Consider the following 18,338-nt stretch of genomic DNA (forward strand, 5'->3'; position numbering starts at 1 on the left):
GTTGAGCCGCTCCCTTAGAGATGACGGACGGGCATCAGTTAAAAGAAGTCGGGGTCGGCATCGACCGTCTGAAGAGCAGATTCAGCCTTCCGTTGCCCTTGCGATTCCGTTTCCCGCACTTCTGATACTGTTTCACGGTCTTGTCCCTGTACTTCGGTCAGACCGTTGTCATGAGAGCATTCTTCGACGTCGTCCGCCCAGTTACGCGGGTGGTGAGCTTCACGCGGATCTGCACTGCTATCTGGCTGGTGGCCACCTGTACCTTCGGTATCTACTGACATCGTCTTCGTCTGTGATGGGGAGGGTCTGTTGTCGGAGTCAGCCTCTGAGTCGTCAGTGCGGGACTTTTTGGATGTCCGGGGAGTTGCAGGGGAAACCTGAGACGGCACGTCGGTCATCTTCTGACGCACCTGATTGGCTTTCTCGCGCAGTGGTTGCGCTTTTGTGTCAGCACCCTGTTGCGCGATTCTCCGCTTCTTCTGCTTTTTCGGGGAAGGGCACGTGGAGTTTTGAGCAGTGTTCTCCTGAGTGGCACAGCCTTCGGCCATGGGAAGAACTTCCGCCGCCATCGGCTGTTCGAAAACGTTGCAGACCTGGCTGCCACCCGGCGTCTCCGTACTTCCCTCCTTAACTTCCTGTAAGGAAGCTCCGAGGGTTTCCGGGACAGTACTCGTCTCCATTGGTATGTTCTCCTCGTTGTGATCAGTGTACGCATCTAAGGTGAAATCGACGCTGAGCTCTGGAGCGGTGTGTACACGGGCGGCGGCTACGTAAGTGATCGGCAGCGTAGAACTGGGGCCAGGCTGCCCACGCTCGCCAATCGGGATCTGCGCTACGCGCCTCTGAAGACACTGAGCGCGGACGTGTGCTGTAGAGCCACATCCGGAGCAAGTCCGTGGTTGCCCGTCATAAATTACTATGGCCCTGTACCCACTGATAATGAGGTAAGATGGGATATGCTTCAGCAACTCGAGTTTCACTTGCCGCACACCGTTTAAGACGGGGAATATATGTTGACCTGACCATTTCTCAGCAACGTTGCTTACTACCGAGCCATATTCCCGTAGTTTGGCGTTAATCTGCTCGGCAGTTACTTCGAAGGGCAGTTCAAATATTCTGATGGTTCGCAATCCCAAGCCGGCATGCGTTAGTCGTACCTCGCCAACGTTTCCGCCTGAATGTTTGAATTTAAGAGATCCACCACAAGACGCAACAATTTGTTCACATCGTTCAGGCGTCACCAATTTCAAGTAAACGGTACTACTAACGATCGACAAGTGTATGCCAATTAAATCGTCAAGCGTTAAGTTCATAACATCTCGCACAAATAGTTCTACCTCAAAGGATTTTGGTCTAGCAAATTTCGGGTCGAATGTCAACTTAAGAGTGTCTTTCCGTTCCGGTTGAGTCATGATTGCATTCGTGTATTCATTACCGAGGGTAGTGTTATCGCTGTAAGCGCGCACTCACCATGCACAGCGACCGCCGCCGGCAGCGACGAAGTAAACACGACCAGCCGCTCCGTACGTCCGCACCGCACGGCTGCCCGCGAGGGAATGCCCCTAGACCAACGAGCCCTGTGACAGGGCGAATGCCAATTATTCCAGTCCATCGATGTCGTCCAGGGTGCCCTGGAAGTCTCGTGTACGCTGGCGGGATGGGGCCGGCGCGAATTCCCGCGGTCGGCGGCCTTCCTGGGCTACTGGTACCTTCATGTAGAGCTGCCGCTGGGCTCGCACTGCCTGCTGTTGAGAAAGTGATTGCTTTTGCTGATATGACTTGCAATAACGACTGCGCGAAACGCCGCTATCTCGTTAGGCGTGCTACGGCAGACACCCTCTCGAGCACCCCGAAGACTTCTTGAGCCCTCGGCTGTGATGGGTTCCAGGCTGACAAAAGAACTGTCGTGTGTGCATTCGCGAACGAGAGAAAGTCTGAGGCAAGTTCGAGTGAACAAGGATGGACTCCCCGGGTCCGTCGTTTCCGTAGTGTAGCGGTTATCACGTCTGCTTCACACGCAGAAGGTCCCCGGTTCGATCCCGGGCGGGAACACAATTTTCCTGCCTATGTCGTATTGTCCTCCAATGAGCCACGTCGTGTGTGGATCTGCTGCATGTCCCTTCGTTTTGCAAGTACCACATTTATTGAATTTTTTAGTTACGATGGCAACATCACTACAAGTTGTCTGTGAAGTAAGGTGCACACAAGCAGTTTCCGTGGTGTAGCGGTTATCACGTCTGCCTAACACGCAGAAGGTCCCCGGTTCGATCCCGGGCGGAAACACTTTTTCATCACTTTAAGCAAGACGTACTAACATGCATCTGCTACCATCTGTACCCGAAACCTTCGTAATCGCCTTCACGCGTCGGACCCGAGTGTCAATTGCTCACATCGAATAAGAAATTCATTTGATATTGACGGCGAGCTTTTTGCGCTGACTCAGCCACTGACGTGCGATCAGTTTGCACAAAACGCTAGGGCTCGTCCGGGATTTGAACCCGGGACCTCCTGCACCCTAAGCAGGAATCATACCCCTAGACCAACGAGCCCTGTGACACGGCGAATGCCAATTATTCCAGTCCATCGATGTCGTCCAGGGTGCCCTGGAAGTCTCGTGTACGCTGGCGGGATGGGGCCGGCGCGAATTCCCGCGGTCGGCGGCCTTCCTGGGCTACTGGTACCTTCATGTAGAGCTGCCGCTGGGCTCGCACTGCCTGCTGTTGAGAAAGTGATTGCTTTTGCTGATATGACTTGCAATAACGACTGCGCGAAACGCCGCTATCTCGTTAGGGGTGCTACGGCAGACACCCTCTCGAGCACCCCGAAGACTTCTTGAGCCCTCGGCTGTGATGGGTTCCAGGCTGACAAAAGAACTGTCGTGTGTGCATTCGCGAACGAGAGAAAGTCTGAGGCAAGTTCGAGTGAACAAGGATGGACTCCCCGGGTCCGTCGTTTCCGTAGTGTAGCGGTTATCACGTCTGCTTCACACGCAGAAGGTCCCCGGTTCGATCCCGGGCGGGAACACAATTTTCCTGCCTATGTCGTATTGTCCTCCAATGAGCCACGTCGTGTGTGGATCTGCTGCATGTCCCTTCGTTTTGCAAGTACCACATTTATTGAATTTTTTAGTTACGATGGCAACAAAACTACAAGTTGTCTGTGAAGTAAGGTGCACACAAGCAGTTTCCGTGGTGTAGCGGTTATCACGTCTGCCTAACACGCAGAAGGTCCCCGGTTCGATCCCGGGCGGAAACACTTTTTCATCACTTTAAGCAAGACGTACTAACATGCATCTGCTACCATCTGTACCCGAAACCTTCGTAATCGCCTTCACGCGTCGGACCCGAGTGTCAATTGCTCACATCGAATAAGAAATTCATTTGATATTGACGGCGAGCTTTTTGCGCTGACTCAGCCACTGACGTGCGATCAGTTTGCACAAAACGCTAGGGCTCGTCCGGGATTTGAACCCGGGACCTCCTGCACCCTAAGCAGGAATCATACCCCTAGACCAACGAGCCCTGTGACAGGGCGAATGCCAATTATTCCAGTCCATCGATGTCGTCCAGGGTGCCCTGGAAGTCTCGTGTACGCTGGCGGGATGGGGCCGGCGCGAATTCCCGCGGTCGGCGGCCTTCCTGGGCTACTGGTACCTTCATGTAGAGCTGCCGCTGGGCTCGCACTGCCTGCTGTTGAGAAAGTGATTGCTTTTGCTGATATGACTTGCAATAACGACTGCGCGAAACGCCGCTATCTCGTTAGGGGTGCTACGGCAGACACCCTCTCGAGCACCCCGAAGACTTCTTGAGCCCTCGGCTGTGATGGGTTCCAGGCTGACAAAAGAACTGTCGTGTGTGCATTCGCGAACGAGAGAAAGTCTGAGGCAAGTTCGAGTGAACAAGGATGGACTCCCCGGGTCCGTCGTTTCCGTAGTGTAGCGGTTATCACGTCTGCTTCACACGCAGAAGGTCCCCGGTTCGATCCCGGGCGGGAACACAATTTTCCTGCCTATGTCGTATTGTACTCCAATGAGCCACGTCGTGTGTGGATCTGCTGCATGTCCCTTCGTTTTGCAAGTACCACATTTATTGAATTTTTTAGTTACGATGGCAACATCACTACAAGTTGTCTGTGAAGTAAGGTGCACACAAGCAGTTTCCGTGGTGTAGCGGTTATCACGTCTGCTTAACACGCAGAAGGTCCCCGGTTCGATCCCGGGCGGAAACACTTTTTCATCACTTTAAGCAAGACGTACTAACATGCATCTGCTACCATCTGTACCCGAAACCTTCGTAATCGCCTTCACGCGTCGGACCCGAGCGTCAATTGCTCACATCGAATAAGAAATTCATTTGATATTGACGGCGAGCTTTTTGCGCTGACTCAGCCACTGACGTGCGATCAGTTTGCACAAAACGCTAGGGCTCCTTCGGAATTTGAACCCGGGACCTCCTGCACCCTAAGCAGGAATCATACCCCTGGACCAACGAGCCCTGTGACACGGCGAATGCCAATTATTCCAGTCCATCGATGTCGTCCAGGGTGCCCTGGATGTCTCGTGTACGCTGGCGGGATGGGGCCGGCGCGAATTCCCGCGGTCGGCGGCCTTCCTGGGCTACTGGTACCTTCATGTAGAGCTGCCGCTGGGCTCGCACTGCCTGCTGTTGAGAAAGTGATTGCTTTTGCTGATATGACTTGCAATAACGACTGCGCGAAACGCCGCTATCTCGTTAGGGGTGCTACGGCAGACACCCTCTCGAGCACCCCGAAGACTTCTTGAGCCCTCGGCTGTGATGGGTTCCAGGCTGACAAAAGAACTGTCGTGTGTGCATTCGCGAACGAGAGAAAGTCTGAGGCAAGTTCGAGTGAACAAGGATGGACTCCCCGGGTCCGTCGTTTCCGTAGTGTAGCGGTTATCACGTCTGCTTCACACGCAGAAGGTCCCCGGTTCGATCCCGGGCGGGAACACAATTTTCCTGCCTATGTCGTATTGTCCTCCAATGAGCCACGTCGTGTGTGGATCTGCTGCATGTCCCTTCGTTTTGCAAGTACCACATTTATTGAATTTTTTAGTTACGATGGCAACATCACTACAAGTTGTCTGTGAAGTAAGGTGCACACAAGCTGTTTCCGTGGTGTAGCGTTTATCACGTCTGCCTAACACGCAGAAGGTCCCCGGTTCGATCCCGGGCGGAAACACTTTTTCATCACTTTAAGCAAGACGTACTAACATGCATCTGCTACCATCTGTACCCGAAACCTTCGTAATCGCCTTCACGCGTCGGACCCGAGTGTCAATTGCTCACATCGAATAAGAAATTCATTTGATACTGACGGCGAGCTTTTTGCGCTGACTCAGCCACTGACGTGCGATCAGTTTGCACAAAACGCTAGGGCTCGTCCGGGATTTGAACCCGGGACCTCCTGCACCCTAAGCAGGAACCATACCCCTGGACCAACGAGCCCTGTAACACGGCGAATGCCAATTATTCCAGTCCATCGATGTCGTCCAGGGTGCCCTGGAAGTCTCGTGTACGCTGGCGGGATGGGGCCGGCGCGAATTCCCGCGGTCGGCGGCCTTCCTGGGCTACTGGTACCTTCATGTAGAGCTGCCGCTGGGCTCGCACTGCCTGCTGTTGAGAAAGTGATTGCTTTTGCTGATATGACTTGCAATAACGACTGCGCGAAACGCCGCTATCTCGTTAGGGGTGCTACGGCAGACACCCTCTCGAGCACCCCGAAGACTTCTTGAGCCCTCGGCTGTGATGGGTTCCAGGCTGACAAAAGAACTGTCGTGTGTGCATTCGCGAACGAGAGAAAGTCTGAGGCAAGTTCGAGTGAACAAGGATGGACTCCCCGGGTCCGTCGTTTCCGTAGTGTAGCGGTTATCACGTCTGCTTCACACGCAGAAGGTCCCCGGTTCGATCCCGGGCTGGAACACAATTTTCCTGCCTATGTCGTATTGTCCTCCAATGAGCCACGTCGTGTGTGGATCTGCTGCATGTCACTTCGTTTTGCAAGTACCACATTTATTGAATTTTTTAGTTACGATGGCAACATCACTACAAGTTGTCTGTGAAGTAAGGTGCACACAAGCAGTTTCCTTGGTGTAGCGGTTATCACGTCTGCGTAACACGCAGAAGGTCCCCGGTTCGATCCCGGGCGGAAACACTTTTTCATCACTTTAAGCAAGACGTACTAACATGCATCTGCTACCATCTGTACCCGAAACCTTCGTAATCGCCTTCACGCGTCGGACCCGAGTGTCAATTGCTCACATCGAATAAGAAATTCATTTGATATTGACGGCGAGCTTTTTGCGCTGACTCAGCCACTGACGTGCGATCAGTTTGCACAAAACGATAGGGCTCGTCCGGGATTTGAACCCGGGACCTCCTGCACCCTAAGCAGGAATCATACCCCTAGACCAACGAGCCCTGTAACACGGCGAATGCCAATTATTCCAGTCCATCGATGTCGTCCAGGGTGCCCTGGAAGTCTCGTGTACGCTGGCGGGATGGGGCCGGCGCGTATTCCCGCGGTCGGCGGCCTTCCTGGGCTACTGGTACCTTCATGTAGAGCTGCCGCTGGGCTCGCACTGCCTGCTGTTGAGAAAGTGATTGTAATTGCTGATATGACTTGCAATAACGACTGCGCGAAACGCCGCTATCTCGTTAGGGGTGCTACGGCAGACACCCTCTCGAGCACCCCGAAGACTTCTTGAGCCCTCGGCTGTGATGGGTTCCAGGCTGACAAAAGAACTGTCGTGTGTGCATTCGCGAACGAGAGAAAGTCTGAGGCAAGTTCGAGTGAACAAGGATGGACTCCCCGGGTCCGTCGTTTCTGTAGTGTAGCGGTTATCACGTCTGCTTCACACGCAGAAGGTCCCCGGTTCGATCCCGGGCGGGAACACAATTTTCCTGCCTATGTCGTATTGTCCTCCAATGAGCCACGTCGTGTGTGGATCTGCTGCATGTCCCTTCGTTTTGCAAGTACCACATTTATTGAATTTTTTAGTTACGATGGCAACATCACTACAAGTTGTCTGTGAAGTAAGGTGCACACAACCAGTTTCCGTGGTGTAGCGGTTATCACGTCTGCCTAACACGCAGAAGGTCCCCGGTTCGATCCCGGGCGGAAACACTTTTTCATCACTTTAAGCAAGACGTACTAACATGCATCTGCTACCATCTGTACCCGAAACCTTCGTAATCGCCTTCACGCGTCGGACCCGAGTGTCAATTGCTCACATCGAATAAGAAATTCATTTGATATTGACGGCGAGCTTTTTGCGCTGACTCAGCCACTGACGTGCGATCAGTTTGCACAAAACGCTAGGGCTCGTCCGGGATTTGAACCCGGGACCTCCTGCACCCTAAGCAGGAATCATACCCCTAGACCAACGAGCCCTGTGACACGGCGAATGCCAATTATTCCAGTCCATCGATGTCGTCCAGGGTGCCCTGGAAGTCTCGTGTACGCTGGCGGGATGGGGCCGGCGCGAATTCCCGCGGTCGGCGGCCTTCCTGGGCTACTGGTACCTTCATGTAGAGCTGCCGCTGGGCTCGCACTGCCTGCTGTTGAGAAAGTGATTGCTTTTGCTGATATGACTTGCAATAACGACTGCGCGAAACGCCGCTATCTCGTTAGGGGTGCTACGGCAGACACCCTCTCGAGCACCCCGAAGACTTCTTGAGCCCTCGGCTGTGATGGGTTCCAGGCTGACAAAAGAACTGTCGTGTGTGCATTCGCGAACGAGAGAAAGTCTGAGGCAAGTTCGAGTGAACAAGGATGGACTCCCCGGGTCCGTCGTTTCCGTAGTGTAGCGGTTATCACGTCTGCTTCACACGCGGAAGGTCGCCGGTTCGATCCCGGGCGGGAACACAATTTTCCTGCCTATGTCGTATTGTCCTCCAATGAGCCACGTCGTGTGTGGATCTGCTGCATGTCACTTCGTTTTGCAAGTACCACATTTATTGAATTTTTTAGTTACGATGGCAACATCACTACAAGTTGTCTGTGAAGTAAGGTGCACACAAGCAGTTTCCTTGGTGTAGCGGTTATCACGTCTGCCTAACACGCAGAAGGTCCCCGGTTCGATCCCGGGCGGAAACACTTTTTCATCACTTTAAGCAAGACGTACTAACATGCATCTGCTACCATCTGTACCCGAAACCTTCGTAATCGCCTTCACGCGTCGGACCCGAGTGTCAATTGCTCACATCGAATAAGAAATTCATTTGATATTGACGGCGAGCTTTTTGCGCTGACTCAGCCACTGACGTGCGATCAGTTTGCACAAAACGATAGGGCTCGTCCGGGATTTGAACCCGGGACCTCCTGCACCCTAAGCGGGAATCATACCCCTAGACCAACGAGCCCTGTAACACGGCGAATGCCAATTATTCCAGTCCATCGATGTCGTCCAGGGTGCCCTGGAAGTCTCGTGTACGCTGGCGGGATGGGGCCGGCGCGAATTCCCGCGGTCGGCGGCCTTCCTGGGCTACTGGTACCTTCATGTAGAGCTGCCGCTGGGCTCCCACTGCCTGCTGTTGAGAAAGTGATTGTATTTGCTGATATGACTTGCAATAACGACTGCGCGAAACGCCGCTATCTCGTTAGGGGTGCTACGGCAGACACCCTCTCGAGCACCCCGAAGACTTCTTGAGCCCTCGGCTGTGATGGGTTCCAGGCTGACAAAAGAACTGTTGTGTGTGCATTCGCGAACGAGAGAAAGTCTGAGGCAAGTTCGAGTGAACAAGGATGGACTCCCCGGGTCCGTCGTTTCTGTAGTGTAGCGGTTATCACGTCTGCTTCACACGCAGAAGGTCCCCGGTTCGATCCCGGGCGGGAACACAATTTTCCTGCCTATGTCGTATTGTCCTCCAATGAGCCACGTCGTGTGTGGATCTGCTGCATGTCCCTTCGTTTTGCAAGTACCACATTTATTGAATTTTTTAGTTACGATGGCAACATCACTACAAGTTGTCTGTGAAGTAAGGTGCACACAAGCTGTTTCCGTGGTGTAGCGTTTATCACGTCTGCCTAACACGCAGAAGGTCCCCGGTTCGATCCCGGGCGGAAACACTTTTTCATCACTTTAAGCAAGACGTACTAACATGCATCTGCTACCATCTGTACCCGAAACCTTCGTAATCGCCTTCACGCGTCGGACCCGAGTGTCAATTGCTCACATCGAATAAGAAATTCATTTGATACTGACGGCGAGCTTTTTGCGCTGACTCAGCCACTGACGTGCGATCAGTTTGCACAAAACGCTAGGGCTCGTCCGGGATTTGAACCCGGGACCTCCTGCACCCTAAGCAGGAATCATACCCCTGGACCAACGAGCCCTGTAACACGGCGAATGCCAATTATTCCAGTCCATCGATGTCGTCCAGGGTGCCCTGGAAGTCTCGTGTACGCTGGCGGGATGGGGCCGGCGCGAATTCCCGCGGTCGGCGGCCTTCCTGGGCTACTGGTACCTTCATGTAGAGCTGCCGCTGGGCTCGCACTGCCTGCTGTTGAGAAAGTGATTGCTTTTGCTGATATGACTTGCAATAACGACTGCGCGGAACGCCGCTATCTCGTTAGGGGTGCTACGGCAGACACCCTCTCGAGCACCCCGAAGACTTCTTGAGCCCTCGGCTGTGATGGGTTCCAGGCTGACAAAAGAACTGTCGTGTGTGCATTCGCGAACGAGAGAAAGTCTGAGGCAAGTTCGAGTGAACAAGGATGGACTCCCCGGGTCCGTCGTTTCCGTAGTGTAGCGGTTATCACGTCTGCTTCACACGCAGAAGGTCCCCGGTTCGATCCCGGGCGGGAACACAATTTTCCTGCCTATGTCGTATTGTCCTCCAATGAGCCACGTCGTGTGTGGATCTGCTGCATGTCACTTCGTTTTGCAAGTACCACATTTATTGAATTTTTTAGTTACGATGGCAACATCACTACAAGTTGTCTGTGAAGTAAGGTGCACACAAGCAGTTTCCTTGGTGTAGCGGTTATCACGTCTGCCTAACACGCACAAGGTCCCCGGTTCGATCCCGGGCGGAAACACTTTTTCATCACTTTAAGCAAGACGTACTAACATGCATCTGCTACCATCTGTACCCGAAACCTTGACCCGAGTGTCAATTGCTCACATCGAATAAGAAATTCATTTGATATTGACGGCGAGCTTTTTGCGCTGACTCAGCCACTGACGTGCGATCAGTTTGCACAAAACGATAGGGCTCGTCCGGGATTTGAACCCGGGACCTCCTGCACCCTAAGCAGGAATCATACCCCTAGACCAACGAGCCCTGTAACACGGCGAATGCCAATTATTCCAGTCCATCGATGTCGTCCAGGGTGCCCTGGAAGTCTCGTGTACGCTGGCGGGATGGGGCCGGCGCGAATTCCCGCGGTCGGCGGCCTTCCTGGGCTACTGGTACCTTCATGTAGAGCTGCCGCTGGGCTCGCACTGCCTGCTGTTGAGAAAGTGATTGTATTTGCTGATATGACTTGCAATAACGACTGCGCGAAACGCCGCTATCTCGTTAGGGGTGCTACGGCAGACACCCTCTCGAGCACCCCGAAGACTTCTTGAGCCCTCGGCTGTGATGGGTTCCAGGCTGACAAAAGAACTGTCGTGTGTGCATTCGCGAACGAGAGAAAGTCTGAGGCAAGTTCGAGTGAACAAGGATGGACTCCCCGGGTCCGTCGTTTCTGTAGTGTAGCGGTTATCACGTCTGCTTCACACGCAGAAGGTCCCCGGTTCGATCCCGGGCGGGAACACAATTTTCCTGCCTATGTCGTATTGTCCTCCAATGAGCCACGTCGTGTGTGGATCTGCTGCATGTCCCTTCGTTTTGCAAGTACCACATTTATTGAATTTTTTAGTTACGATGGCAACATCACTACAAGTTGTCTGTGAAGTAAGGTGCACACAACCAGTTTCCGTGGTGTAGCGGTTGTCACGTCTGCCTAACACGCAGAAGGTCCCCGGTTCGATCCCGGGCGGAAACACTTTTTCATCACTTTAAGCAAGACGTACTAACATGCATCTGCTACCATCTGTACCCGAAACCTTCGTAATCGCCTTCACGCGTCGGACCCGAGTGTCAATTGCTCACATCGAATAAGAAATTCATTTGATATTGACGGCGAGCTTTTTGCGCTGACTCAGCCACTGACGTGCGATCAGTTTGCACAAAACGCTAGGGCTCGTCCGGGATTTGAACCCGGGACCTCCTGCACCCTAAGCAGGAATCATACCCCTGGACCAACGAGCCCTGTAACACGGCGAATGCCAATTATTCCAGTCCATCGATGTCGTCCAGGGTGCCCTGGAAGTCTCGTGTACGCTGGCGGGATGGGGCCGGCGCGAATTCCCGCGGTCGGCGGCCTTCCTGGGCTACTGGTACCTTCATGTAGAGCTGCCGCTGGGCTCGCACTGCCTGCTGTTGAGAAAGTGATTGCTTTTGCTGATATGACTTGCAATAACGACTGCGCGAAACGCCGCTATCTCGTTAGGGGTGCTACGGCAGACACCCTCTCGAGCACCCCGAAGACTTCTTGAGCCCTCGGCTGTGATGGGTTCCAGGCTGACAAAAGAACTGTCGTGTGTGCATTCGCGAACGAGAGAAAGTCTGAGGCAAGTTCGAGTGAACAAGGATGGACTCCCCGGGTCCGTCGTTTCTGTAGTGTAGCGGTTATCACGTCTGCTTCACACGCAGAAGGTCCCCGGTTCGATCCCGGGCGGGAACACAATTTTCCTGCCTATGTCGTATTGTCCTCCAATGAGCCACGTCGTGTGTGGATCTGCTGCATGTCCCTTCGTTTTGCAAGTACCACATTTATTGAATTTTTTAGTTACGATGGCAACATCACTACAAGTTGTCTGTGAAGTAAGGTGCACACAACCAGTTTCCGTGGTGTAGCGGTTGTCACGTCTGCCTAACACGCAGAAGGTCCCCGGTTCGATCCCGGGCGGAAACACTTTTTCATCACTTTAAGCAAGACGTACTAACATGCATCTGCTACCATCTGTACCCGAAACCTTCGTAATCGCCTTCACGCGTCGGACCCGAGTGTCAATTGCTCACATCGAATAAGAAATTCATTTGATATTGACGGCGAGCTTTTTGCGCTGACTCAGCCACTGACGTGCGATCAGTTTGCACAAAACGCTAGGGCTCGTCCGGGATTTGAACCCGGGACCTCCTGCACCCTAAGCAGGAATCATACCCCTGGACCAACGAGCCCTGTAACACGGCGAATGCCAATTATTCCAGTCCATCGATGTCGTCCAGGGTGCCCTGGAAGTCTCGTGTACGCTGGCGGGATGGGGCCGGCGCGAATTCCCGCGGTCGGCGGCCTTCCTGGGCTACTGGTACCTTCATGTAGAGCTGCCGCTGGGCTCGCACTGCCTGCTGTTGAGAAAGTGATTGCTTTTGCTGATATGACTTGCAATAACGACTGCGCGAAACGCCGCTATCTCGTTAGGGGTGCTACGGCAGACACCCTCTCGAGCACCCCGAAGACTTCTTGAGCCCTCGGCTGTGATGGGTTCCAGGCTGACAAAAGAACTGTCGTGTGTGCATTCGCGAACGAGAGAAAGTCTGAGGCAAGTTCGAGTGAACAAGGATGGACTCCCCGGGTCCGTCGTTTCCGTAGTGTAGCGGTTATCACGTCTGCTTCACACGCAGAAGGTCCCCGGTTCGATCCCGGGCGGGAACACAATTTTCCTGCCTATGTCGTATTGTCCTCCAATGAGCCACGTCGTGTGTGGATCTGCTGCATGTCACTTCGTTTTGCAAGTACCACATTTATTGAATTTTTTAGTTACGATGGCAACATCACTACAAGTTGTCTGTGAAGTAAGGTGCACACGAGCAGTTTCCTTGGTGTAGCGGTTATCACGTCTGCCTAACACGCAGAAGGTCCCCGGTTCGATCCCGGGCGGAAACACTTTTTCATCACTTTAAGCAAGACGTACTAACATGCATCTGCTACCATCTGTACCCGAAACCTTCGTAATCGCCTTCACGCGTCGGACCCGAGTGTCAATTGCTCACATCGAATAAGAAATTCATTTGATATTGACGGCGAGCTTTTTGCGCTGACTCAGCCACTGACGTGCGACCAGTTTGCACAAAACGCTAGGGCTCGTCCGGGATTTGAACCCGGGACCTCCTGCACCCTAAGCAGGAATCATACCCCTAGACCAACGAGCCCTGTGACACGTCGAATGCCAATTATTCCAGTCCATCGATGTCGTCCAGGGTGCCCTGGAAGTCTCGTGTACGCTGGCGGGATGGGGCCGGCGCGAATTCCCGCGGTCGGCGGCCTTCCTGGGCTACTGGTACCTTCATGTAGAGCTGCCGCTGGGCTCGCACTGCCTGCTGTTGAGAAAGTGATTGCTTTTGCTGATATGACTTGCAATAACGACTGCGCGAAACGCCGCTATCTCGTTAGGGGTGCTACGGCAGACACCCTCTCGAGCACCCCGAAGACTTCTTGAGCCCTCGGCTGTGATGGGTTCCAGGCTGACAAAAGAACTGTCGTGTGTGCATTCGCGAACGAGAGAAAGTCTGAGGCAAGTTCGAGTGAACAAGGATGGACTCCCCGGGTCCGTCGTTTCCGTAGTGTAGCGGTTATCACGTCTGCTTCACACGCAGAAGGTCCCCGGTTCGATCCCTGGCGGGAACACAATTTTCCTGCCTATGTCGTATTGTCCTCCAATGAGCCACGTCGTGTGTGGATCTGCTGCATGTCCCTTCGTTTTGCAAGTACCACATTTATTGAATTTTTTAGTTACGATGGCAACATCACTACAAGTTGTCTGTGAAGTAAGGTGCACACAAGCAGTTTCCGTGGTGTAGCGGTTATCACGTCTGCCTAACACGCAGAAGGTCTGCGGTTCGATCCCGGGCGGAAACACTTTTTCTTCACTTTAAGCAAGACGTACTAACATGCATCTGCTACCATCTGTACCCGAAACCTTCGTAATCGCCTTCACGCGTCGGACCCGAGTGTCAATTGCTCACATCGAATAAGAAATTCATTTGATACTGACGGCGAGCTTTTTGCGCTGACTCAGCCACTGACGTGCGATCAGTTTGCACAAAACGCTAGGGCTCGTCCGGGATTTGAACCCGGGACCTCCTGCACCCTAAGCAGGAATCATACCCCTAGACCAACGAGCCCTGTAACACGGCGAATGCCAATTATTAAAGTCCATCGATGTCGTCCAGGGTGCCCTGGAAGTCTCGTGTACGCTGGCGGGATGGGGCCGGCGCGAATTCCCGCGGTCGGCGGCCTTCCTGGGCTACTGGTACCTTCATGTAGAGCTGCCGCTGGGCTCGCACTGCCTGCTGTTGAGAAAGTGATTGCTTTTGCTGATATGACTTGCAATAACGACTGCGCGAAACGCCGCTATCTCGTTAGGGGTGCTACGGCAGACACCCTCTCGAGCACCCCGAAGACTTCTTGAGCCCTCGGCTGTGATGGGTTCCAGGCTGACAAAAGAACTGTCGTGTGTGCATTCGCGAACGAGAGAAAGTCTGAGGCAAGTTCGAGTGAACAAGGATGGACTCCCCGGGTCCGTCGTTTCCGTAGTGTAGCGGTTATCACCTCTGCTTCACACGCAGAAGGTCCCCGGTTCGATCCCGGGCGGGAACACAATTTTCCTGCCTATGTCGTATTGTCCTCCAATGAGCCACGTCGTGTGTGGATCTGCTGCATGTCCCTTCGTTTTGCAAGTACCACATTTATTGAATTTTTTAGTTACGATGGCAACATCACTACAAGTTGTCTGTGAAGTAAGGTGCACACAAGCAGTTTCCGTGGTGTAGCGGTTATCACGTCTGCCTAACACGCGGAAGGTCCGCGGTTCGATCCCGGGCGGAAACACTTTTTCTTCACTTTAAGCAAGACGTACTAACATGCATCTGCTACCATCTGTACCCGAAACCTTCGTAATCGCCTTCACGCGTCGGACCCGAGTGTCAATTGCTCACATCGAATAAGAAATTCATTTGATACTGACGGCGAGCTTTTTGCGCTGACTCAGCCACTGACGTGCGATCAGTTTGCACAAAACGCTAGGGCTCGTCCGGGATTTGAACCCGGGACCTCCTGCACCCTAAGCAGGAATCATACCCCTAGACCAACGAGCCCTGTAACACGGCGAATGCCAATTATTCCAGTCCATCGATGTCGTCCAGGGTGCCCTGGAAGTCTCGTGTACGCTGGCGGGATGGGGCCGGCGCGAATTCCCGCGGTCGGCGGCCTTCCTGGGCTACTGGTACCTTCATGTAGAGCTGCCGCTGGGCTCGCACTGCCTGCTGTTGAGAAAGTGATTGCTTTTGCTGATATGACTTGCAATACCGACTGCGCGAAACGCCGCTATCTCGTTAGGGGTGCTACGGCAGACACCCACTCGAGCACCCCGAAGACTTCTTGAGCCCTCGGCTGTGATGGGTTCCAGGCTGACAAAAGAACTGTCGTGTGTGCATTCGCGAACGAGAGAAAGTCTGACGCAAGTTCGAGTGAACAAGGATGGACTCCCCGGGTCCGTCGTTTCCGTAGTGTAGCGGTTATCACGTCTGCTTCACACGCAGAAGGTCCCCGGTTCGATCCCGGGCGGGAACACAATTTTCCTGCCTATGTCGTATTGTCCTCCAATGAGCCACGTCGTGTGTGGATCTGCTGCATGTCCCTTCGTTTTGCAAGTACCACATTTATTGAATTTTTTAGTTACGATGGCAACATCACTACAAGTTGTCTGTGAAGTAAGGTGCACACAAGCAGTTTCCTTGGTGTAGCGGTTATCACGTCTGCCTAACACGCAGAAAGTCCCCGGTTCGATCCCGGGCGGAAACACTTTTTCATCACTTTAAGCAAGACGTACTAACATGCATCTGCTACCATCTGTACCCGAAACCTTCGTAATCGCCTTCACGCGTCGGACCCGAGTGTCAATTGCTCACATCGAATAAGAAATTCATTTGATATTGACGGCGAGCTTTTTGCGCTGACTCAGCCACTGACGTGCGATCAGTTTGCACAAAACGATAGGGCTCGTCCGGGATTTGAACCCGGGACCTCCTGCGTCCTAAGCAGGAATCATACCCCTAGACCAACGAGCCCTGTAACACGGCGAATGCCAATTATTCCAGTCCATCGATGTCGTCCAGGGTGCCCTGGAAGTCTCGTGTACGCTGGCGGGATGGGGCCGGCGCGAATTCCCGCGGTCGGCGGCCTTCCTGGGCTACTGGTACCTTCATGTAGAGCTGCCGCTGGGCTCGCACTGCCTGCTGCTGAGAAAGTGATTGTATTTGCTGATATGACTTGCAATAACGACTGCGCGAAACGCCGCTATCTCGTTAGGGGTGCTACGGCAGACACCCTCTCGAGCACCCCGAAGACTTCTTGAGCCCTCGGCTGTGATGGGTTCCAGGCTGACAAAAGAACTGTCGTGTGTGCATTCGCGAACGAGAGAAAGTCTGAGGCAAGTTCGAGTGAACAAGGATGGACTCCCCAGGTCCGTCGTTTCCGTAGTGTAGCGGTTATCACGTCTGCTTCACACGCAGAAGGTCCCCGGTTCGATCCCTGGCGGGAACACAATTTTCCTGCCTATGTCGTATTGTCCTCCAATGAGCCACGTCGTGTGTGGATCTGCTGCATGTCCCTTCGTTTTGCAAGTACCACATTTATTGAATTTTTTAGTTACGATGGCAACATCACTACAAGTAGTCTGTGAAGTAAGGTGCACACAAGCAGTTTCCGTGGTGTAGCGGTTATCACGTCTGCCTAACACGCAGAAGGTCCGCGGTGCGATCCCGGGCGGAAACACTTTTTCTTCACTTTAAGCAAGACGTACTAACATGCATCTGCTACCATCTGTACCCGAAACCTTCGTAATCGCCTTCACGCGTCGGACCCGAGTGTCAATTGCTCACATCGAATAAGAAATTCATTTGATTCTGACGGCGAGCTTTTTGCGCTGACTCAGCCACTGACGTGCGATCAGTTTGCACAAAACGCTAGGGCTCGTCCGGGATTTGAACCCGGGACCTCCTGCACCCTAAGCAGGAATCATACCCCTAGACCAACGAGCCCTGTAACACGGCGAATGCCAATTATTCCAGTCCATCGATGTCGTCCAGGGTGCCCTGGAAGTCTCGTGTACGCTGGCGGGATGGGGCCGGCGCGAATTCCCGCGGTCGGCGGCCTTCCTGGGCTACTGGTACCTTCATGTAGAGCTGCCGCTGGGCTCGCACTGCCTGCTGTTGAGAAAGTGATTGCTTTTGCTGATATGACTTGCAATACCGACTGCGCGAAACGCCGCTATCTCGTTAGGGGTGCTACGGCAGACACCCTCTCGAGCACCCCGAAGACTTCTTGAGCCCTCGGCTGTGATGGGTTCCAGGCTGACAAAAGAACTGTCGTGTGTGCATTCGCGAACGAGAGAAAGTCTGAGGCAAGTTCGAGTGAACAAGGATGGACTCCCCGGGTCCGTCGTTTCCGTAGTGTAGCGGTTATCACGTCTGCTTCACACGCAGAAGGTCCCCGGTTCGATCCCGGGCGGGAACACAATTTTCCTGCCTATGTCGTATTGTCCTCCAATGAGCCACGTCGTGTGTGGATCTGCTGCATGTCCCTTCGTTTTGCAAGTACCACATTTATTGAATTTTTTAGTTACGATGGCAACATCACTACAAGTTGTCTGTGAAGTAAGGTGCACACAAGCAGTTTCCTTGGTGTAGCGGTTATCACGTCTGCCTAACACGCAGAAGGTCCCCGGTTCGATCCCGGGCGGAAACACTTTATCACCACTTTAAGCAAGACGTACTAACATGCATCTGCTACCATCTGTACCCGAAACCTTCGTAATCGCCTTCACGCGTCGGACCCGAGTGTCAATTGCTCACATCGAATAAGAAATTCATTTGATACTGACGGCGAGCTTTTTGCGCTGACTCAGCCACTGACGTGCGATCAGTTTGCACAAAACGCTAGGGCTCGTCCGGGATTTGAACCCGGGACCTCCTGCACCCTAAGCAGGAATCATACCCCTAGACCAACGAGCCCTGTAACACGGCGAATGCCAATTATTCCAGTCCATCGATGTCGTCCAGGGTGCCCTGGAAGTCTCGTGTACGCTGGCGGGATGGGGCCGGCGCGAATTCCCGCGGTCGGCGGCCTTCCTGGGCTACTGGTACCTTCATGTAGAGCTGCCGCTGGGCTCGCACTGCCTGCTGTTGAGAAAGTGATTGCTTTTGCTGATATGACTTGCAATACCGACTGCGCGAAACGCCGCTATCTCGTTAGGGGTGCTACGGCAGACA

The 18,338-nt window shown here is 53.5% G+C and overlaps 50 non-coding genes across 50 annotated transcripts; 34 read left to right on the forward strand and 16 right to left on the reverse strand.

Annotated features, from left to right (window-relative positions):
• Nucleotides 1-1,979: 1,979 nt before the first annotated feature.
• Nucleotides 1,980-2,052, forward strand: Trnav-cac. The gene has a single exon. It is a non-coding gene; the product is annotated as a tRNA-Val (tRNA).
• A 158-nt stretch (nucleotides 2,053-2,210) lies between these two features.
• On the forward strand, nucleotides 2,211-2,283 carry Trnav-aac. Its single transcript has one exon. It is a non-coding gene; the product is annotated as a tRNA-Val (tRNA).
• Nucleotides 2,284-2,477: 194 nt separating this feature from the next.
• Nucleotides 2,478-2,549, reverse strand: Trnap-agg. Its single transcript has one exon. It is a non-coding gene; the product is annotated as a tRNA-Pro (tRNA).
• A 402-nt stretch (nucleotides 2,550-2,951) lies between these two features.
• Trnav-cac lies at nucleotides 2,952-3,024 on the forward strand. The gene has a single exon. It is a non-coding gene; the product is annotated as a tRNA-Val (tRNA).
• Nucleotides 3,025-3,182: 158 nt separating this feature from the next.
• Trnav-aac lies at nucleotides 3,183-3,255 on the forward strand. Its single transcript has one exon. It is a non-coding gene; the product is annotated as a tRNA-Val (tRNA).
• A 194-nt stretch (nucleotides 3,256-3,449) lies between these two features.
• Trnap-agg lies at nucleotides 3,450-3,521 on the reverse strand. Its single transcript has one exon. It is a non-coding gene; the product is annotated as a tRNA-Pro (tRNA).
• Nucleotides 3,522-3,923: 402 nt separating this feature from the next.
• Trnav-cac lies at nucleotides 3,924-3,996 on the forward strand. Its single transcript has one exon. It is a non-coding gene; the product is annotated as a tRNA-Val (tRNA).
• Nucleotides 3,997-4,154: 158 nt separating this feature from the next.
• On the forward strand, nucleotides 4,155-4,227 carry Trnav-aac. The gene has a single exon. It is a non-coding gene; the product is annotated as a tRNA-Val (tRNA).
• A 668-nt stretch (nucleotides 4,228-4,895) lies between these two features.
• Trnav-cac lies at nucleotides 4,896-4,968 on the forward strand. Its single transcript has one exon. It is a non-coding gene; the product is annotated as a tRNA-Val (tRNA).
• A 158-nt stretch (nucleotides 4,969-5,126) lies between these two features.
• Trnav-aac lies at nucleotides 5,127-5,199 on the forward strand. Its single transcript has one exon. It is a non-coding gene; the product is annotated as a tRNA-Val (tRNA).
• Nucleotides 5,200-5,393: 194 nt separating this feature from the next.
• Trnap-agg lies at nucleotides 5,394-5,465 on the reverse strand. Its single transcript has one exon. It is a non-coding gene; the product is annotated as a tRNA-Pro (tRNA).
• Nucleotides 5,466-5,867: 402 nt separating this feature from the next.
• Trnav-cac lies at nucleotides 5,868-5,940 on the forward strand. Its single transcript has one exon. It is a non-coding gene; the product is annotated as a tRNA-Val (tRNA).
• A 158-nt stretch (nucleotides 5,941-6,098) lies between these two features.
• On the forward strand, nucleotides 6,099-6,171 carry Trnav-aac. Its single transcript has one exon. It is a non-coding gene; the product is annotated as a tRNA-Val (tRNA).
• Nucleotides 6,172-6,365: 194 nt separating this feature from the next.
• On the reverse strand, nucleotides 6,366-6,437 carry Trnap-agg. Its single transcript has one exon. It is a non-coding gene; the product is annotated as a tRNA-Pro (tRNA).
• Nucleotides 6,438-6,839: 402 nt separating this feature from the next.
• Trnav-cac lies at nucleotides 6,840-6,912 on the forward strand. The gene has a single exon. It is a non-coding gene; the product is annotated as a tRNA-Val (tRNA).
• Nucleotides 6,913-7,070: 158 nt separating this feature from the next.
• Nucleotides 7,071-7,143, forward strand: Trnav-aac. Its single transcript has one exon. It is a non-coding gene; the product is annotated as a tRNA-Val (tRNA).
• Nucleotides 7,144-7,337: 194 nt separating this feature from the next.
• On the reverse strand, nucleotides 7,338-7,409 carry Trnap-agg. Its single transcript has one exon. It is a non-coding gene; the product is annotated as a tRNA-Pro (tRNA).
• A 402-nt stretch (nucleotides 7,410-7,811) lies between these two features.
• On the forward strand, nucleotides 7,812-7,884 carry Trnav-cac. Its single transcript has one exon. It is a non-coding gene; the product is annotated as a tRNA-Val (tRNA).
• A 158-nt stretch (nucleotides 7,885-8,042) lies between these two features.
• On the forward strand, nucleotides 8,043-8,115 carry Trnav-aac. The gene has a single exon. It is a non-coding gene; the product is annotated as a tRNA-Val (tRNA).
• A 194-nt stretch (nucleotides 8,116-8,309) lies between these two features.
• Nucleotides 8,310-8,381, reverse strand: Trnap-agg. Its single transcript has one exon. It is a non-coding gene; the product is annotated as a tRNA-Pro (tRNA).
• Nucleotides 8,382-8,783: 402 nt separating this feature from the next.
• On the forward strand, nucleotides 8,784-8,856 carry Trnav-cac. Its single transcript has one exon. It is a non-coding gene; the product is annotated as a tRNA-Val (tRNA).
• Nucleotides 8,857-9,014: 158 nt separating this feature from the next.
• Nucleotides 9,015-9,087, forward strand: Trnav-aac. The gene has a single exon. It is a non-coding gene; the product is annotated as a tRNA-Val (tRNA).
• A 194-nt stretch (nucleotides 9,088-9,281) lies between these two features.
• Trnap-agg lies at nucleotides 9,282-9,353 on the reverse strand. Its single transcript has one exon. It is a non-coding gene; the product is annotated as a tRNA-Pro (tRNA).
• Nucleotides 9,354-9,755: 402 nt separating this feature from the next.
• On the forward strand, nucleotides 9,756-9,828 carry Trnav-cac. Its single transcript has one exon. It is a non-coding gene; the product is annotated as a tRNA-Val (tRNA).
• Nucleotides 9,829-9,986: 158 nt separating this feature from the next.
• Trnav-aac lies at nucleotides 9,987-10,059 on the forward strand. The gene has a single exon. It is a non-coding gene; the product is annotated as a tRNA-Val (tRNA).
• A 173-nt stretch (nucleotides 10,060-10,232) lies between these two features.
• On the reverse strand, nucleotides 10,233-10,304 carry Trnap-agg. The gene has a single exon. It is a non-coding gene; the product is annotated as a tRNA-Pro (tRNA).
• A 402-nt stretch (nucleotides 10,305-10,706) lies between these two features.
• On the forward strand, nucleotides 10,707-10,779 carry Trnav-cac. Its single transcript has one exon. It is a non-coding gene; the product is annotated as a tRNA-Val (tRNA).
• A 158-nt stretch (nucleotides 10,780-10,937) lies between these two features.
• On the forward strand, nucleotides 10,938-11,010 carry Trnav-aac. Its single transcript has one exon. It is a non-coding gene; the product is annotated as a tRNA-Val (tRNA).
• A 194-nt stretch (nucleotides 11,011-11,204) lies between these two features.
• On the reverse strand, nucleotides 11,205-11,276 carry Trnap-agg. Its single transcript has one exon. It is a non-coding gene; the product is annotated as a tRNA-Pro (tRNA).
• Nucleotides 11,277-11,678: 402 nt separating this feature from the next.
• On the forward strand, nucleotides 11,679-11,751 carry Trnav-cac. Its single transcript has one exon. It is a non-coding gene; the product is annotated as a tRNA-Val (tRNA).
• A 158-nt stretch (nucleotides 11,752-11,909) lies between these two features.
• On the forward strand, nucleotides 11,910-11,982 carry Trnav-aac. Its single transcript has one exon. It is a non-coding gene; the product is annotated as a tRNA-Val (tRNA).
• A 194-nt stretch (nucleotides 11,983-12,176) lies between these two features.
• Nucleotides 12,177-12,248, reverse strand: Trnap-agg. The gene has a single exon. It is a non-coding gene; the product is annotated as a tRNA-Pro (tRNA).
• Nucleotides 12,249-12,650: 402 nt separating this feature from the next.
• Trnav-cac lies at nucleotides 12,651-12,723 on the forward strand. Its single transcript has one exon. It is a non-coding gene; the product is annotated as a tRNA-Val (tRNA).
• Nucleotides 12,724-12,881: 158 nt separating this feature from the next.
• Nucleotides 12,882-12,954, forward strand: Trnav-aac. The gene has a single exon. It is a non-coding gene; the product is annotated as a tRNA-Val (tRNA).
• Nucleotides 12,955-13,148: 194 nt separating this feature from the next.
• Trnap-agg lies at nucleotides 13,149-13,220 on the reverse strand. Its single transcript has one exon. It is a non-coding gene; the product is annotated as a tRNA-Pro (tRNA).
• Nucleotides 13,221-13,622: 402 nt separating this feature from the next.
• Nucleotides 13,623-13,695, forward strand: Trnav-cac. The gene has a single exon. It is a non-coding gene; the product is annotated as a tRNA-Val (tRNA).
• Nucleotides 13,696-13,853: 158 nt separating this feature from the next.
• Nucleotides 13,854-13,926, forward strand: Trnav-aac. Its single transcript has one exon. It is a non-coding gene; the product is annotated as a tRNA-Val (tRNA).
• A 194-nt stretch (nucleotides 13,927-14,120) lies between these two features.
• On the reverse strand, nucleotides 14,121-14,192 carry Trnap-agg. Its single transcript has one exon. It is a non-coding gene; the product is annotated as a tRNA-Pro (tRNA).
• Nucleotides 14,193-14,594: 402 nt separating this feature from the next.
• Trnav-cac lies at nucleotides 14,595-14,667 on the forward strand. The gene has a single exon. It is a non-coding gene; the product is annotated as a tRNA-Val (tRNA).
• A 158-nt stretch (nucleotides 14,668-14,825) lies between these two features.
• Nucleotides 14,826-14,898, forward strand: Trnav-aac. The gene has a single exon. It is a non-coding gene; the product is annotated as a tRNA-Val (tRNA).
• A 194-nt stretch (nucleotides 14,899-15,092) lies between these two features.
• On the reverse strand, nucleotides 15,093-15,164 carry Trnap-agg. Its single transcript has one exon. It is a non-coding gene; the product is annotated as a tRNA-Pro (tRNA).
• A 402-nt stretch (nucleotides 15,165-15,566) lies between these two features.
• Trnav-cac lies at nucleotides 15,567-15,639 on the forward strand. Its single transcript has one exon. It is a non-coding gene; the product is annotated as a tRNA-Val (tRNA).
• A 158-nt stretch (nucleotides 15,640-15,797) lies between these two features.
• On the forward strand, nucleotides 15,798-15,870 carry Trnav-aac. Its single transcript has one exon. It is a non-coding gene; the product is annotated as a tRNA-Val (tRNA).
• Nucleotides 15,871-16,064: 194 nt separating this feature from the next.
• On the reverse strand, nucleotides 16,065-16,136 carry Trnap-agg. Its single transcript has one exon. It is a non-coding gene; the product is annotated as a tRNA-Pro (tRNA).
• Nucleotides 16,137-16,538: 402 nt separating this feature from the next.
• Trnav-cac lies at nucleotides 16,539-16,611 on the forward strand. The gene has a single exon. It is a non-coding gene; the product is annotated as a tRNA-Val (tRNA).
• A 158-nt stretch (nucleotides 16,612-16,769) lies between these two features.
• Nucleotides 16,770-16,842, forward strand: Trnav-aac. Its single transcript has one exon. It is a non-coding gene; the product is annotated as a tRNA-Val (tRNA).
• Nucleotides 16,843-17,036: 194 nt separating this feature from the next.
• Trnap-agg lies at nucleotides 17,037-17,108 on the reverse strand. Its single transcript has one exon. It is a non-coding gene; the product is annotated as a tRNA-Pro (tRNA).
• Nucleotides 17,109-17,510: 402 nt separating this feature from the next.
• On the forward strand, nucleotides 17,511-17,583 carry Trnav-cac. Its single transcript has one exon. It is a non-coding gene; the product is annotated as a tRNA-Val (tRNA).
• Nucleotides 17,584-17,741: 158 nt separating this feature from the next.
• Nucleotides 17,742-17,814, forward strand: Trnav-aac. Its single transcript has one exon. It is a non-coding gene; the product is annotated as a tRNA-Val (tRNA).
• Nucleotides 17,815-18,008: 194 nt separating this feature from the next.
• On the reverse strand, nucleotides 18,009-18,080 carry Trnap-agg. Its single transcript has one exon. It is a non-coding gene; the product is annotated as a tRNA-Pro (tRNA).
• Nucleotides 18,081-18,338: the final 258 nt, after the last annotated feature.

Source organism: Schistocerca americana, unplaced genomic scaffold (assembly GCF_021461395.2).
Source record: "Schistocerca americana isolate TAMUIC-IGC-003095 unplaced genomic scaffold, iqSchAmer2.1 HiC_scaffold_139, whole genome shotgun sequence".
NCBI lineage: Eukaryota > Metazoa > Arthropoda > Insecta > Orthoptera > Acrididae > Schistocerca > Schistocerca americana.